Genomic DNA, 18,347 nt, shown 5'->3' with positions numbered 1-18,347 from the left:
AACCATTATCCAACATTTTGGGTGTAGTTTTTTCGGTGACAATTCTAAGGAGAACAAACCAAAGAAGACAATCGAATTCTTCGATTTCACCGATCAACGTGTTCTTGGTAAGCTACAATGAGTAGTTTTATAATCTATTTTATATTTATGATTCAAAATGATGTTTCCGCTGCATATTAAATTGCAAAAACATCTTGCAAACCTGGGTTTAATACCACCGACATTTGATGCGGATAATGTTGGTGTCGCGCTCCCTGAAGTACCGGTACGGGCCCCCAACCCGGTCGGCCTGGGTGGATGCCTTTCTGTTGGTGTTAACTGGTGGTCTTATCAGGAAGACGGACGTCAGGCATTTCTCATGAAATGAGCATTCTTCTCTTCATAATCATAGACATAGATAGTAGACTATATTATATTCTCTGATTACATACCGTATATAAGAAAGGGTCAAGATTTGCGTGATATTCACCTTTTAATTTTATCCTGTTCATGTCATTATTTGATAAATCCAGATCTAGAGTCTAGAGACTCTAGGTCTAGATCTAGACTAGATTCTAGACCTAATAATAAATTTGAATGAAATGCTGATTTTTCTTCTTCTTGCATTAGACTAGACCCTAGGCCTAATTCATAATTGAAATAATGATGTGATGATTTATGAATAATTGAATATGACTGAGTTTAAGACGGAGGTGCAAATGTTCAGTTGCATGAAAAACATTAGACCAAATTTTTCTGTCTCTTTCGTTCGTTAGCCTCTGATTTGGGTAAGGTCGGCTCTCTCTTTAGAAACAGAACAGCCCTATACGCTGTAGTGGACGCGCGTTTGTGTAAAGAAACGTTACACAAAACTTGGCCAAACTTGATCCCTAATTTTGATATTTTGCCGGATGCGTATCCGATGCATTTAAAGTCCTAAATTAGCTAAATGCTTAACTACTTTGGTTCCACTTACCAACTTGACTACTGTTACGGCCCTCCATCCTAGAACGGGTCCTGGATGCTGGAGGGCTGGTCTGTCCCTTGCCTCTATCACCGTCATCTGACGAAGAATTTGCCATCCTGAATAATGCGAGCGGTTTCTATTTGGCTTGTAGTTTAGAGGCCCTGACGTGGCTCCGTTTTCCCAAAATATATATGACTGTGGAGATGAGAGGTGTTTTGGATAGCTGGACGTGTATTCTCTATGAGAGGATTATATTACATCAGTCTATGGAAACTCAACTAATTACACGTTATGAAACGATGGATTGTTTAACTGTATACTTTATTAATACAAACATAAGTCAACTTCTCCAACACGTTATCATAGTTAACACCGACACCGATTACCTGGATTAATCTCAACAAGTAGTAAAGGCAGGGATTGCCTTTTGTAGGAACTCTATTTCTCGCTTCCAGTCCTTTTCCTTACTTTAGCTCAGCTGGAGCAAAGCGGAGAGTTCGCTATCTGACCAAGACGAAGTGACGAAATCTGTGTTCGATACCGCAATTTATAGCATCTGAGACGCTCTGAGAGCTGCTTTACGCATGGTGCGTCCGTAATCGCGCTCTGAGCCCTTACGCCCCAAAAGCTTACTGCCCTCTACGTTTTCTGCAAGATAACTACCTGTAACGGGCTGGTCCGTTACACTACTTAAATCCGTTTAATGGTCCCTTTTCAAGAAATTATGGGTCAAGATCGACATCCATGAAGAAAATCTTGCAGCCTTGTCTCATTCCTTCTAGTCTACGCGGAAGGCAAAATGGTTATAACGGAAATACTGTGCATGTCATTACGATCTCGAGCTACGAGTTAAACAGATTTAAGTAGTCAAGTTGGTAAATGGAACCGAAGTAGTTAAGCATTTAGCTAATTTAGGACTTTAAATGCATCGATACGCATCCGGCAAAATATCAAAATTAGGGATCAAGTTTGGCCAAGTTTTGTGTAACGTTTCTTTACACAAACGCGCGTCTACTACAGCGTATAGGGCTGTTCTGTCTCTAAAGAGAGAGCCGACCTTACCCAAATCAGAGGCTAACGAATGAAAGAGACAGAAATATTCGGTCTAGAAAAACATGTACGATGTACATATATATAGTACCTAGATCTATTCTAAGCCTACATGATGTGTGAAGGGGTGACAAAAGTTTGTGGACATGTTGAAATATTAGAGAATGTGATATTTGATCTATGATTTCTCATTCTCATATTCTACACAAATTTATTTATTTCAATTATTACCAAATGGACGGTAAAGTTTTTTTACTACAAATTGGTATAACTGGAAAATTTATCGTCAAAGGAGAGTCACCACCCTTGCACGTTAAGAACCCATTGTACTATTCGTATAAGAGTAGGGGGAAACCCCAGTGTAATGGTCCACCTGCACACCCCAATCAGGCCGAGTATACAGCATCTGCAATAATCTTCAGTATTGAAGAAGGCAGATTATCTCGAAGAAGAAGAAGAAGATATCGCGATCTAAAAATCGATGTCGGATCGGCGTGTGCGCTGCAACTCAAATATTCATAAAAGCAACGAAACCCTACCTCGCGCCCGGGGGTTTAGAGCTGATTTACCAAAAATGTGATCCATCAATACTACAATAATAATTTGCATGGCAAGATATCATACAATTAGGTTGTACCACTTTTTACTTTAAATTTTGAGAATATTTGCTCTCAAAATGAAGATTTCCAGACCCTTATCGGTAAGTTGATAATCTTTCGGACACAAATGACTGCAAAATTTGCTGATCTTCAGGTTGACCAGGGCTTGTAATAAATGGATTCCGCATCTAAGAGGGCCCTTTGAAGCAGTCCGTTGCACCGAGAGTCTTTTTTCCCCCTATCATAATCCCGTTAATCCCCCACCCGGACCGCACAGCTCGTAAATCTCACTCCCGAAACTGAGTGACATAGGGCTCGCGAAATGCATTGTTGGAAATACACATCGGCTGCTATCGACAAAAATGGCGGCGTACAGTAGGGAAGAGTATTTGGTAGGCGACGATTTAGACTTTCTGACTGATTTTGAGGAAGATTTTCTTGAGCCTGGTGTATGGGAAGTTGGAGACCAATACAAGTTATGCACGTGTGAAATTCCATCAACGGAAAATCTTATTCGTTGCAGCGAACCAGAATGTACGGTTAAATGGTTTCATCGTGAATGCGTAGGCCGCTCCATGTAAATAGGCAGCATTTGAATACATGAATAGTCAATACACTCACAACATACAGTACAAATGCACATAATCATCCCGATGCGGTTGATCGGCAAGTTTGACAGTAGACTCACAATTTTAATTTTTTAATTATTCTTTCTAACATCAGAAAGTTGAACAAATTGTATTTTAATGCTCTTTAGGTGTCATCAATCGTCACTATAGTACTGCCTTTGAATGAAATCAGTTGAGTTTTGTACAGTGGTGTTTGAAATGTTGAGAATCAATAGCACAACTTTCAATACACGGCCAGGGTAGAAATGCAGCTATGTGTGTTTCCCCAACAACATCCAGCATGTACAGCCCAGCGAGCACGGCGGCTTTCGCGTCGCCGGCCCGTACTCGGGGTGAAAAGTGGTGATGAATTGACAACTTCTAACCCTCATTAAACCAAATGCGCAATTATACAACACAGTTTCATTTAGTTATTTTAAGAGATAAACTTATGGACTACCTTCCTAGCTATGTAAAAATTTCGGAAACTTTCGGAAAATGTCAATAATTAGAAGAGAACGTGATGATGATGAGAAACTTGCATTCACTCTAACTCACGATTTCCTTGGTCGATTTCGCTGGTTCAGATGGCTACGTCTTCAGAAGAGTTATCCGAGCACAGCGAAAGCATTTGATAACCAATAGCAGGTTGCCTTGTGCCATAAGTTGTCGATTTTGTATTTTTGTCTGTTATAGCTATATACATCTTCAATGAGTATGACGTCATTTTCTCGGTGACTCGCATGGCTTCAAAGCCTTTTTTTTACGACCAAGTGTTTGGAGAGCTTAGGGAAGCAGGCCGCGTTGCGTAACACTTCGTAACATTTGGATCGCCAGAGGGCATCTGTGGTCTGATAAGGGCGGCTGTTGATGGATTTGATGGCTGAAGAGGGTTACATTACTTGTTGTTAAGCCAAGTTAATCTTGAATATCTTTCCCTCGGGAAATTCTTTCGAGACGGAATCTCCATTAAAGTCTCACCTCCCTGGGTTGACACAACCGGACAGTTGATTTAAAACAGCGATTTAAAACAGCAATTTGAAGAAGTTTGCTAGCGATATTTCATAATCTTCTAAAACTTGTGTTTTACAATATTATTAAGGACAAATATTAATGATGATTAGTGCTATCTAATCAATATTTTTCGTTCAATCTGAAGACAGAAGAGAAGTCTTTATGTTTGTTTAGTGTCTGGACATCCCCCCCCCCCTCCACCTCTCTCTCTCATCATACAGTGAAAGTGAAGCCGCTTGAAATGGCTGCAAGTCATCATGTTGGTTGACCACAGGTCAGAGTCCTCTCAGTTTTCTCTCTTTCTCTGAAAACTGTTGCCACAGAGAAGAAGATGAGTTACATGAAGTAGTCTCGCTAGTCAGACTTCAAAATCCAACAAATTCCCTCTTATTTTAAAGCTGTCTTAATACTAATACTAATTTTATGTTTATTTATATATTAGGCTCTCACACAATTGGTTTCATAGCACTCAACATGGTATGAAGGTGGAAAAATCAGTTAAAGGCCCACTGCACTACTTGTAGCTACTTGCGCCCTCTATATAACAAACAATGCCTAATCGGTGACCGTTGGTCCCCCATGATCCTCTCTTTCTTATGTTAACTGAGAGCTGAGTTGATGAGATAACCACCTGTCCAGTGACCTTGCAGAGCAGTCTAATCCCTCCTGTAAACTACGGCAGATTAGCTTTAAAAGTCTACATTTTTGGAGGGTCCAGACTTAGATTTTGTACACCAATGTGTTCCATGCACTTATTACCGGTAGTGTCAGCCCTGCCAATGAAAATTATATGATAAGAAAAAAAAATTCTGTGTGTAAACTTTGTAAAGCGATATTATGTCAACAACAATGAATAGCATGGTATCATACAAGGTTCTGATGAAGAATCAGGGTTGTCTGGCCATCCAAACATCAATTGTACACACCCATGCCATTTTTCTCCATACATGCACCTGTCTTTACATGTATGGTATCTTTTGAGAACCAGATGGGTGTTTACTATATGTTTAATATAAGATGTGAGTTATAATGCCTTTCTGCATCTCAACAGATGTTTAATATACTGTACTGTTCTTTCACTAGTATTTTACCATCAATAATTCTTACCGGTATGTCTATTTCTTTGTCCAGTTAAAAAAAGAATAATTAAGACTCTAAACAAAGGGTCTAGAAACACTTTTCGTAAACATCTCAACGATTACTTGATGAATAAGTGATTGAATTATGCAAGTACACATGTATATATTGTAAATAATCTCCATATTACATTTTTGTTGTTTTTTTTTGTCAAAAAAATGCAATTTTTTGTATAAATAATCTGTAGATACATGTATCTATGACTTTTTAACCTGGTATATCCTCTTCATAATTATATTTGGAGTGTAGAAATTGTGCTACGGTATTACTCAACATGTATACTTCTACTGTCAAGTTTTATTTTTTGATAATGATATATTTATTTTTGCCACGTGTGTGCTAAGAACAGGGGCCAGACTCGACTAGCACATGTGCTATTATTTGGCTCCTTTTCATCACCTTCTATATTCTATGAGAAAAGACATATGTCTAGCATATCAATACTTTGTTAGGTTTTTCTTTAATATGATCTATAATATTCATTTATGAACATGTACCATTCACGATGTATTCAAATGTTTAATCACTGATGTTATTGATGATGAATAAATAAAATCAAATCAAATAATAGATGTATATTTATCCCAGTGTTTAGATCTACCTGAAGACTTGTACCGTAAGCACATTAAACAGCAACAGCTGCAGTGTACATTATTTTGTGCTTACCATTTTTTTTACCTAGATTAATTCAAGGTCTGATTTTGGAGACTGGTGTACAAACCCACATTCTAGAATTTCTCAACCAGGGGGTGACCCTAAAATGACCTTTCTTAGCCACAGACAATGAACCCAGTCTCATTGTGGCTTGGGGTCATTTGAGGTCAGCAGACAGAAAGCAATGCATGCCTTGCCTTTCAGAAATGTAAACATGTTTGCTGCATGGTTTAATTAGTTCGTTAGGCTACAGTATGGTGCTGCAATGGAGGAATGCTTACAGTATGTTCATGAAAGGGCAGGCTTAGCTGATTGGATTAACTCATTAATCAAAAGATTTTGTAAAGGATCAATTGATTCTTCTTCAAATTAGCAACAGTTTTTCGCATTTACATTACTTTAAAAAAGAAAAGAAAATTGCCACATCTAAAGTAGAAAGGAATATGAATATAGCCTAGCCTAGATATTATGGACTGAAACTACATAATGTCAAAAATTTAGACCTACATGTACATGTGTATACAGACAGTGATGATTAAATTTTCAGCATACTGCCAATTTTAAAAAGAGTATACATATTCTTGTTTTGAAAAGCCCTTGTATCACATACAGCATAATAATGATGATAATAATTAGATCAATTTATTTAGTGCAGCTTCTATATGTTTATGCGCTGTGATTAAAAACAAAACTCCTAACACTATACAGGCACACACACAATGGAAAAAAAAAAAAACTTTCAAAAGCTCCTGAAAGTAAGTGCCTCTTCAACAAAACTTTGAAGACAGCAATTTATGAGGCTTTTCAAAGTCTAGTTGTAGGTTATTCCAAAGCTTTGGAGTGGCACAACTGAAAGCACAATCTCCAAGAGTTAGTTTTGTTTTTGTGTCAGGTAGCTTTAGAAGCAGCTTGTGCAATGTACATGGTAGTGCAATAAAAATGGACACAAAATGAGAGCTTAAATTTGTGCTCTCTGTGCTTCCTCAACCCCAAGTGGTTTGTTTTTTAAAAATTCAGATTTAAACCTGATCTAGTTAAGTGTTTCTAAGATTATGTTTATTATACAGGGATGCCAGTTTTCAGGCAATAGCCTGATTTCAGGCCCTGGCAAGTTATTTTCAGTCTTTTTCAGACCATAGTTTAGGCTTTTTTTGTGTACAAAATAGCTCATTTTAGGTGATTTCAGACCCTCTGAACAATTCTAACTGGCATCCCTGATATAAAACAAAGGACAATTTAGTCCTTAGGCTAACTTCCTTTGATAAACCTAATTTAAAGCAAAAGCTAAGGCTCAGCATTGGGTTAAAATTTGGGTACAAATATACGGGCCAATGAATGTGTACATGTATGTATCAAGACTGTCGCTTGATCGCTTCAAGCATTACTAATAGTATTGTTTACTTCAGACTGACCTTGGTGCGTTATGTTTATTTGATATTGAATGTTGAAAAATACTTTTGTGCTGCATATTAAAAGTAAACATTGTTATTGTAGTAAGATACACGGCCTATATGTACATGTACAGTATGCTGTAGTCGCTGTTCCACAAATGGAGAAATTTATCTACCGTATGTTGTTTTGCATGCAACAACCTCAAAAACCAAATGAGTATGCAGGGCTTCAAACTAACTTTTTTGAAAGGGGGTCTGGTATGAACTTTTTAGATTCAATATGCACACGTCCTGTGTTAAATTTTTTTAAATTGTGGGCTCCGTTGTGAGATCTGGGCACCCAAGTGCTAGGTGCCTGTTTGGGTCCCGTTCTAAAAAGAGTTGATATCAATCGTAACTTATTTACAATTTATATCAATCACAACTTTCAGAGACTATAAACTTGCATTTGATTGGAGGACTTGTGATCGGTCTATAATGTAATCGGTGTTCCACAAATGAATTTTTTTTAAAATCCAAACTATTTTTAATGAAGTAGCCTAAAAAAACAAATGAGAATGACTCAAATTTTTGTTCCTGCAATTGACAAGTTGACAACCACACTGAAGAAACTTCAAGCACAGATTTTCAAGTTTTCTGAACTGGGCCCTGTTTCATGAAGCTTATATCAATAACAAGTTACAATAAATGGTACACTGTATAAGCTACTGAAATTATGGCATCTGATAGGCTGAGAGCAAATTTGTCATAGAAAATTTAACATTTGTTATTGATAAAAAGTTTTATGAAACAGGATCCTGATCAAGGTCAGGTTCTATGTTACGTCCCCTGTCTAGGAAGTGGGAAGGTCATAGGATTCTGAATTAATCCCTCGTTGGTAAGATATTAAAGATGACTGTGGAGTTTGTGTTAGATTAGGAGTGCTTAATGTCTGCCGAGAGCATCCATGAGCATGACTAATATTTATTAAAACATTGAAACATGATAACAGATTATAACTAATTTTGTGACATTTTAGCAAACACTGTGTAGTGCTGTCATGTGCGTACATAGAGTTGCAACTGATCCAAATCAGTTGATCGCAAGTCCTCTTATCAATCGCAAGTATGCAGTCCCCTGTCTCTTATATACTGTTAATCTGTTATACATACAGTTGTACATGTACATGTAGTTTCGATTTGAAATCAGTCGCAAAAAAGTTTGATGTATCGCTAATTTTTTTGTAAGACAGTGTCAAGGTTAAGGCAATAAAAAGGAGCTTCAGTCCAGACTCTTCATATAGCAATTGCGCTCGTAATTTTACATTACTGGATACCTGTTAGCTGTATTGGGGCCTACAAAATTTATGCTGCATGGGGATATGAACTGTATGCTCTATTGAATATGTGCACATTTAAGCAGACTTTGTATGCTGTTCATGTACGTACAACAATCCCTTTAAAAAATAATTTAAAATACTGTACTGGAAAGCATGCTAGCAATAATAAGAAGCTTCAGATTCTTCATATATTATAGCATTAGCACTCGTGATTTTACATCGTAGAAATTAGAAGGAGGGGGATTAGAAGGAAGGGGATTCAAATAGAACAGTTGTCCTAATGAACCAAGCTTCTTGTACCATAAATAGCTGCAGCCATCAAGCCATCAACTTAATATGAACTTCTGTTAAACGTGATGACACTTCCAAAGCCTCGTTCAGACGTGACAAGTTCAACCCCTCAAAACAAGCGCCTTAGGAAAGAATGACATGATCGTACATGAAGAATATTGAAAATATGAGTAGGGCACGACCACAGGGCAAAAATTAATATTTTTTTCGGGGGGCTACTTTTCAAGCTTTCCTGCATGAAAATAACATTCTAAAAACAGGGGCTCTTTTCTGATTTTCTTTTTGGAAATTTCGGGGGCTAATTCGCCCCGAGCCCCCATGTATTTTTTTCACTGCACGACCATGGTATTTTACTGTTACCAAATACCAATGTCTTAAAGTTTTTCGTATACCAGGGCCCCATCTTACAAAGAGTTGATATCAATCGCAACTTATTTGCGATTGATATCAATCAAAACTACATGTATGTACAGAAGAGATAGGAGACTGCAAAGTTGCAATTGATTTGGATTAATCGTAAGTCTTTGTAAGGTGGGGCCCAGATGGCTCTATCGAATTGACATTCCTGCTAGAGCTTGCATCAATTCAAAGTAATGTTGAGGAAGTGACAGTTGAGATTTCATTTCTGTTTCATTTTCTTTATTACTGGTAATATTACCGTGACATACATGTACATGTACATGTTTAGATGCCAACTAAATGAAATTAGTGAAATGACTAAGCACTATTGCACCATAACACTCGCCATACAATATGCTTAGGTTTTTTTGTAGTGCTCTGTTTCTTTATTCATTTAGGCCAAGTAAATGTACATGTAAAATAATTTCATAGTGCTTAGTCATTTCACTAATGTGGCATTAAAAAAACATGTGGTATAAAGTTTCAAGTGTGAATGGGGTGTAATAATAGTGAAGAGATGAGAGAGAGAAACATGGGCTGTTTGCACGTGACAAGATACAAATCTTAATGTTTGATTGAGAATGTGGGATGAGAATGAGACTATGCTTTCTCTGAAAAGGGATCTTCTTTCTTCATGTGACTATGAATCATGGGATTGATATCAGCCCTTCAATCTCACATGCCAAATTGATTTCCGGGGTTGGATGGATGAGGAGGGGGAACCATAGATGGGTGAGGAGGGGGTGGGCTGGGAGGGCGTAATTTGGGCGATGATGGGTGCAGAATTGAATAATTGGAATTGAATTCCTGAGTTGTTTGGTGAGGAGGGGGATCGTAGATGGGTGGAAGGGGGTGGATTGGGAGGGCATGGATTGGGCGATGATGGGTGTAGAATTGAATTGTATTCAAATTGATTTCCTGAGTAGATAGGTGAGGAGGGGGGTAGTAGATGGGTGGAGGCCTGGAGGGGTTGGTTTTGGAGGGCGTAGTTGGGCGATGATGGGTGTAGAATTGAATCATAGAGGAATTGATTTCCTGAGTTGGATGGGTGAGGAGGGGGTGTCGTAGATGGGTGGAGGGGTGGTGTGGGAGGGCGTAGTTTGGGCGATGATGGGTGTAAAATTGAATCATATTCAAGTTTATTTCCTGAGTTTGTTGGGTGAGGAGGGGGGTCGTAGATGGGTGGAGGGGTGGTGTGGGAGGGCGTAGTTTGAGAGATGATGGGTCAATTGAATCATAGACAAATTGATTTCACAGGATGAGTTGGAAGGGGAAGGGGCTTTGTAGGGGGAGGGGATGGTTTGGTAGAGGGGAGTAGGAAGTAGAAGTAGAACCCAAGATCCAATTAGTGTGACTTTAAGGTAGCTCTTGAATTCTTTTCTTTCTACATGAATTCTAACTTGGCCTTCACTTTTGTGTCTGTTTGACGTATGTCCACACTGAGTCAATCCTTAATCCTTTAACATATATTTTCACCGGAAGAGAGTTATCCTGTATATGAGTGGTATCAGGGGTGCTTCTTTATTTATTCATAATTTACTGACATTTGTTGACATTTAGGTCTACCCACATTGTTGCTTTGATAGATCGAAGGGAGGAAGTAAAGATTTTGGAGAATTAAAAAAAATCATGCGGAGGCACACACTATTGTATTGCATGTGGGACTGTAGAGCAGAAGACCGCAGGAGATTGTAGTGTTTAAAAGCTGTCCAGGATCCTTCGGATGTTTACCCAATCCTGCAAAATTGAACAAACAAATAACAGAAAGGGCTTGTATTGATATCATCATAAGGAGGGCATATACATGTAAACAAAAGCAATGAATCCCCTATGGTCCTGGGGTACCCCTTCTTCCTGAATGAGTTAAAGGGGGAAGATCCCTGTTAAGACTCATAAATGTCACCTTTCCTGCTGTATCTGGTTCTCGATCTGACCTTCTGAGCCCTCCAGTGAGGGAAATCCCCAAGTATATCTCAAAAGATTCAGAAAATAAACAAAGGACAATATTGTATGTCCGTTGTTCTACAGACCGTTAGATATTCCTGACGTTTATTCCTAACTTGTCAGAAATGTACAATGTTATTTGTTCAGTCCTTGTCTTTCCATTGAGAGACAACATACATTACATGGAATGTATATGCACAGGCTCATAGGCATTCTTAGAAAATTCAATGCAAAACAATATCCGATTATCCGTACATTTTGATTTTTAAACCATTCATCAAACAACCACAAAAGGTACTGATATTTGTATTCTAGATTTCTTTTTAGCCTGTGTCATGCCATTCATTTCGCCATGTGGATTTGAATATAAAATTTCATTGATACTTCATCCAAGTCAGGGCAAATATTTGTGTGCATGAAGCTAGAAATGCTGCAATCATTGCAAACATAAGAAAGAAACATGAGTGTGTAATGTATTAAAAAGCATACTTTGTCATTTTTTTTTCTTCTTTTCAATTGATTTAAAACAAAAATAGTCATGATATTCATTGCAAAGCCCATCCCTCTTATAAACCAAATAAATATTTGTTGATAAGGTAGACAACATGTACAGTACATGTTTAGTAAAAGATTTTATGAAAATCAGCCCTTGTCTTGTGTTTTAGGTGTCCTGGGTACCTGTTACTTAATTGTGTCAAGACTCAAAAGGGTTTTAACTCAGAGCAATTTGCAGTCGGTCGGTCAGCAGGTGAATTACCTGTAGTTCACTATGACTCAACAGTGGGTGACTGTGACTGTGTTAAATAGCCATACATGTACATGTGCATGTCATTGTTTACAATGTGATGCTGAGCTGACGGTCTCCTCGCAGTCACAGACAATGGCCTATCATTACAGACAATGGTGGTGGAAATGACACTTCAGAGAAGCCATCGATTACACCTCCTATTACTGGGGGCTATTACCCAAAGAGATTAGCTGACATCATCATCATCAAGAAAATAGACAATTATATTAAACCACCTGCTCTTCAAAAACCTGTCCAATTTGTTTCGATCAAGTATTACAGTGATGTCTACCCAGTACATTTGCTTTGTAATATATGTTTTATTTTGATGTTTGATACAAGAACAGTATGTCTGTGGATGTACATGTACATGTACATGTGTAATGTACAATGTACAATGTATACATGTACAATGTACATGTTATTGTTATTGACTGCAACATGACTGAATCATACTATTTTGCCATGTACACGTAACTTGTATAGACAATGTATGTAATTGTAAACGAAGACTGACAACATTGTTGTAATCTCATTTTCTGTGATAGTTTGTGATGATGGATTTGCTTCATTTTGTTTTTATTATTGCCGCACCAGAATGAAAGAGCAAGAATTCAATGCAACCGTTTTACATGAAATGTATTTTAGCTTTCCCTCTCATGCAGTGTACACCAGCATATACATTGTATTACACCACAGCCTGTACATGTAAATAAGCACCACATGTATGAGTACATTGTACATGTACATGTTAACGTGTCAAGCTTAGTGCTTGAAACTGTAGAGAATATTATTGACATTGATTTTAACCATCCAAGTACATGTACGTACATACGTGCAGCTCTGTGGAATTACTCTACGATAGGTCTGCATGACTCACCGTGCCATGTTCAAAGCAAATCCTACACGTACGCAACGACTCGATCGAGGTCACAGACTCACAGCTGATATTCTAAGAGGATCCATTCAGTCGTAATTTGCGCAGGATTTGACAAGATATTGCAGGAAGACTCGTTAATTAATACAGCAATAGTGACCTAATACACTCATTAATGAGTGCTCAGAGCCTCAAACGTTTTGTTTAGGACCTGTCAGGATATTGTAAGAATACAGCAATTATTACCTAATACACTCATTAATTAACGCTCTGACTATTTAGCTCGTTTGGATTATCTTTGAACCTTGATCAGGTTCATGTATTGTAGCCATTTCTTTTCTGATGAATGGCTACACTGTAGGTTTGACCAAAGAGTCTGTTGCCCTTTGGTATATAACCAGTTCTAATTAAAGGTCTGACAATCATATGATGATTATTATTATTTATATGATTGAATGATTATTAGACCAAATGGATAGTAGACACAGTGGGCATTAGACAAACTGGAAATTAGACTAAATGAGCAATAGACCAAATAGGTAGTAGATATTCTAAAACATTTCTAAATTCCTAAAAGCCTAAATCAGGGCTCAACACTAACTTCTTTAGGAAAGGGGTCCAGATTTAGATTTTCAGAGGCTCTATGTATGAGCCTGATGTTGTGAAATTTTGAGCATCCAAGTTTCTTGGGTACCTGTTATTGTTTAGCCCTGCCTGGATCATAAACAGTTTGACTGCATACAATTGGGATAGATTTGTAAGATGGCCTCACAAATCGATGTCAACCAAACAGAGACTGTTTTTATTGCTTTCCATTGCTTTTTTTTCACAATTCTGTATTGTCTGTGTCTCTTTCATCCAATGTGATAAGAGGGTCTCAAAATCTATTGACATTTCATTGTTAAGAATCTATCCCGCAGCTTGATAAATAAATATACAGGAAAGAGGTGTGTTTTCTATAAAGTTTGTGATGACGCATTTATACGTACACCGGAAAACTAATATTCACGGTTTCAACATAATGGCAAATATATCAAATGAGAACAAGAAATAGAAAACTTTAACATGTTTTGACACTGTAGTGTGGAGATTATTCATAATGATTGTGAACAAATTGATTTTATATTTGGATCAGAACATAATCTCCCTTGATCAGTGTCAAGCTAACAATATTGATTTCAATTCAGTAATATTGATTTCAATTTGCCGAGAACCATAAAGGCTTGTTCGGATATGGCCCAGTTAACTGCCGCAAAAAAGAAGCCGCATATTTTGTGTGTGTACATGAATAGCAACTGCACGCACCAAAGGACTTGGGCATTTTCACTAAGCTTTGTTTCATAAGATGTCGAAATGTAAAGCGTAGTAGTACTCTTTATGTAAAACAAAATGTGTGTCTCATCTTTAAATGTCAAGTCCTTGTACAGTAGACTGTATTGAATAATTATTGAATAACTGTCCAAAGGCGAGGGTTAGTTGTGTAATGAGTGCAAATTGGACTGTCTGATCATTCCTTGATGTTTAGTGAGAGTTCTGATGGTTCTGCCCAGGTTAATGATTCAAAATAAAAAGAAGTAGTAGTGGTAGTGATAGTAATATTAGTAGTAAGTAGTAGTAGTAGAAGAAGAAGTATTAACAGTTCAAGAAGTATATACTATTGGATAACTTATTTTAACATAAGGTTAATCTGTCTGTAGACGAGGGTTGTATAATGAGAGAAAATCTGACCGTCTGACCGTTAAGAGATCTTTTGTATGGAGCTCTGACGTGTCTTGTGACTGGATAATTATTCTTATCCCTGATTTGATGAATACAAAGAGAGAATCTGAAGGAGAAATAGAGCTCCCCAATCCCAATCATCCAGTGACCTTTTCTGCACCTTACCCAGTATTCTTTTCTTTGTAATCAGACTGCTTGTATCTCTTGTTACGACAATCAATGGTACATTGGTTGGGTCTAGCCAGGCAGCGCGCAACCAAGTGAAAAGGAGATGTTCTGAGACAAAGTTCATAACCAGGCTCAGCTATCTTCTACCTCTTCTTCTTCTTCTTCTTCGTAGGCTTTTTCTTCTTCTTCTTCTTTGTTTTTGTAGCCTTATTCTTTTCCATCTTCTTCTCCTCCTTCTTCTTCTACATCTTCTTCTATCTTCTTCTTCTTTTTAATCTTGTTCTTGTTCTTATCCTTTTGCTTTTTTATCTTCCTCTTTGTCTTCTTTGACATCCTCATCATCTTCTTCTTCTTCTCCTCCTCTTCCAATTTCCTCCTCCTTCTTCTTCAAGGAAAGGGGGGGGGGGGGGGGTTGTCATCATATGAGCCAGATAATTATTTATGTTGACATCTGTTTTTATAAACATTGAACTGCATAAATATTAGAGCCTCATAAGTTTTTATTCCTTTGAAATTGTTCTTTCTTTGACAGAAGTGCAAGGTGATATATTGCTTGCCAATTACATTGACATACCCCTTGCCTTACTGATATTAAGCTGTCCAACTAAAGGATAACATTTAAAACTAATATGAAAACTGTTTATATTCCTCAGAATGGACAGAGAAGAGATTAATTTATGGAGTGATTTCAGGATTAGGGAAATCTGAGATTAGATTTTGCCCTGTAGAATCAATGGAAAAAAAAGGTCTGAATTTGTGATTACAATGATTTTGACAACAAGGTGAATAAAAGTTTGAACTATAACATGCTTTGATCCTTGCCAAAACAATGTAATTACTGAACTAGAAATGATTTCTAGAGGCAATAGACTTCAAAATTAATCTTAGTCATTGAAATGACCTTGGTGAGAAGGTAGAGTCTATAATTTATTTTCTTTTGTTCATCTTCATCTTTACATCGACGTGTAAATATATCTGTTGTATTACCAGCAAGGCCATTTAATGGCATTGTAAGGCTGTCTTTTAGCCCTATCTATATCCAGAAAGTATTTAGCAACAATGGAGTCAGCCTTGCTGTAAATTGGATTGTATTATTCACATGTTTTAGGAAAAGCATTTGTTTGTTTGAGATTTCATTGATGATGCAAGGCGTTCTCATGCCATGTTGACAGTTTTGACACTAATGTGACGATTAAATTGATGTACATGACATGTAGATTGTGTTTTTCCTGTTAGGGCATTTTGTGGGTGGCATACATCGTATATGGAACTGTAGATTACTATAAAACAACAACATTTTATGATATGAAACTTTCACAAATTACTCTGACGACTGTTTTTTAAATTTATCAACAACCTCTAACGAATTGTAAGAATTCAGTGTTGTCGAACTATGTTGTATAATTAAATATTTAATTACACAAAGTTTGCATTAATCTCAACTGCTCAGTCATGAAATTCACTAAGGTTTTATGCTCATGAACTTTTCTTATTTAATGGAAGTTGGCATGATCAAGTGCATGTTTGTCGATATAAAGCTATTTCTTACACCTTTGGGTCAATGGTACACCATCACATGAAATTTCATATTTGCAGTTCTAGTATCTCTTTACAGTAGTGGTATTTAGTTTGAGTATCAAAATCACATGCCAAATATTAATACTAAAAATATACATTTTGTAAGGATGTGAGGTTTGTTACAACTTTAGGGTTCCAATTCAACAGAAAATCATAGAATATCCCAGTGAAATTGGAAGAAAGAAAAAGGTCATTGAGGCTTGCGTACTTCCTCAGGAAACCTCCAACTATTTCCACAACTTCCTCTTTTCTTGGAAAATGGTAATAAATCCTGAAACTGTCCTTTGTAATTTCAAAGGAATTCCACCTCCTCATAAACTGTTTATCAATCATATTTTCTGTAATGTAGGTAATGGGAAGTTGGTGCAGTGTTTGTTATCTGCAGATCCATTTTTACCCAGTGTTTCCTGAAAGTATTGTCACAATTCAACTTTGTTCTATTTTGTATGGTATATTTGTCCTTAATAACAACTCCTACTCATTGGTATTGTATTGTTAGTATGATATTCACATATCTGGAAGTATATTTCACCTTTTTTTTTATGGCATGGTTTTTAGAGGTTAAAAGGATATAAAAAATGCCTTCAAAGGCAAATCGGTAGGTGAATCATCATCACAGTCTTTTACAGGAACTACAAACAAACGAAAGAAGAGCATCTGGAGCCAAACTTGACAGTTATTGTCTGAATTTCTTTTATGACACGTTGAAAAAGTTTAGTTTTTTTCCTTTGTGAGCATTTACTGGTTTATAACCTGCTGTACAAGGCAAAGTCCGAGGGGACTTGGGTTTGGCGCTATAAAAACGTGGATATCATATTAGGTTGAAATACATTTTATTGCGTGAATTCATGTCAGGAAGCAGTAAAATTTATTCCCTATCAGTTGCTGAGAAAGGCCGGTGTTGTACTACACTGTTTGTTTGTAACCCAATGCGTCATGGTTTCATAGAATGAAGGGGGATTTCCTTCATGAAATCAGAATGGAACATATTTTCACAATCTGTGTATTTGGAACGCTACCAGCATATTTGTATTTTGCCATTTGAACAGGATTTATCCTACTCCTAGAAAATAATGAGAACCGGAGGTTGATTGTGATGAGGATATAGTCAGTATAATATAGGCCTACTGGTACACTCCCCATTTGTACAATATGGTACACAATCTCCCAAGTGGGTTTATCACAGGCAATAGTATGGGTTTTTGAACTACTAAAGAATCTTGGTGATATACTGTAAACGCTGTTATTTCGCGCTGAGCTATCCCAAAACACACTTAAGAAGTCATGCCCATATATTCGTAGGTTTTAATATTCATGGACACCGACTCTAGTGCAAAAATTAAGGCAACGCAAATATTACCACATTTACAGTCCCAGGACAGTACCGGTAGTTCTAAGGTTTATCAACTAAATTGGAGCTTTGTTATATTCTTCCTCCTGGAGATGGCTTTCTTGCAGATGATGTGAATTATGAATGTTTATATATAAATTTATATTTTGTACTCATTGATATTCTCTTTTATTTCTTTTCAGAATCTCCATTGGAAATTACTAGACTTTCACAAGCAACTACCACTATGGAATATGGCATGCAGCTTCTACCAACTGGTGTTTTATGTTAGTGTGGAAACTCTGAATTCTTTACAACATTGAATTGGAATCCCCAAAATGTAAGTTTTTACAGTGACACCAATGGTGGCATTATTCTATACAACACTTATTATAGATAACACTAATTTTCAACTGTATGTTTATTGTCACAGTTATGTATTCAGCTGATGGATGAGTTTCAATTCCCACAAATTTATTCATTTCAGTTGGCTGATCAGATCATATCTGTTTTTTTAATTTTATTAGTATACATTTT

The 18,347-nt window shown here is 37.0% G+C and overlaps 1 protein-coding gene across 4 annotated transcripts in view; it reads left to right on the top strand.

The window, feature by feature from the left end:
* LOC582210 (F-actin-monooxygenase MICAL2) overlaps positions 1–18,347 on the top strand; it is a 116,816-nt gene continuing 98,469 nt past the window's right edge. For all 4 annotated transcript variants that reach the window (XM_030988411.1, XM_030988409.1, XM_030988410.1 and 1 more), the window contains exons 1-2: positions 1–107; positions 18,014–18,150. The gene's annotated coding sequence lies outside the window, so the exon portion shown is untranslated. The remainder of the gene's footprint in view (positions 108–18,013; positions 18,151–18,347) is intronic.

The sequence above is a fragment of the Strongylocentrotus purpuratus genome, unplaced genomic scaffold (assembly GCF_000002235.5).
Source record: "Strongylocentrotus purpuratus isolate Spur 01 unplaced genomic scaffold, Spur_5.0 spur5_scaffold_17, whole genome shotgun sequence".
Classification (NCBI taxonomy): Eukaryota; Metazoa; Echinodermata; class Echinoidea; order Camarodonta; family Strongylocentrotidae; genus Strongylocentrotus; species Strongylocentrotus purpuratus.
The sequence above is the reverse complement of the archived record's forward strand: the minus strand, read 5'-3'. Positions and strand labels throughout refer to the sequence as shown.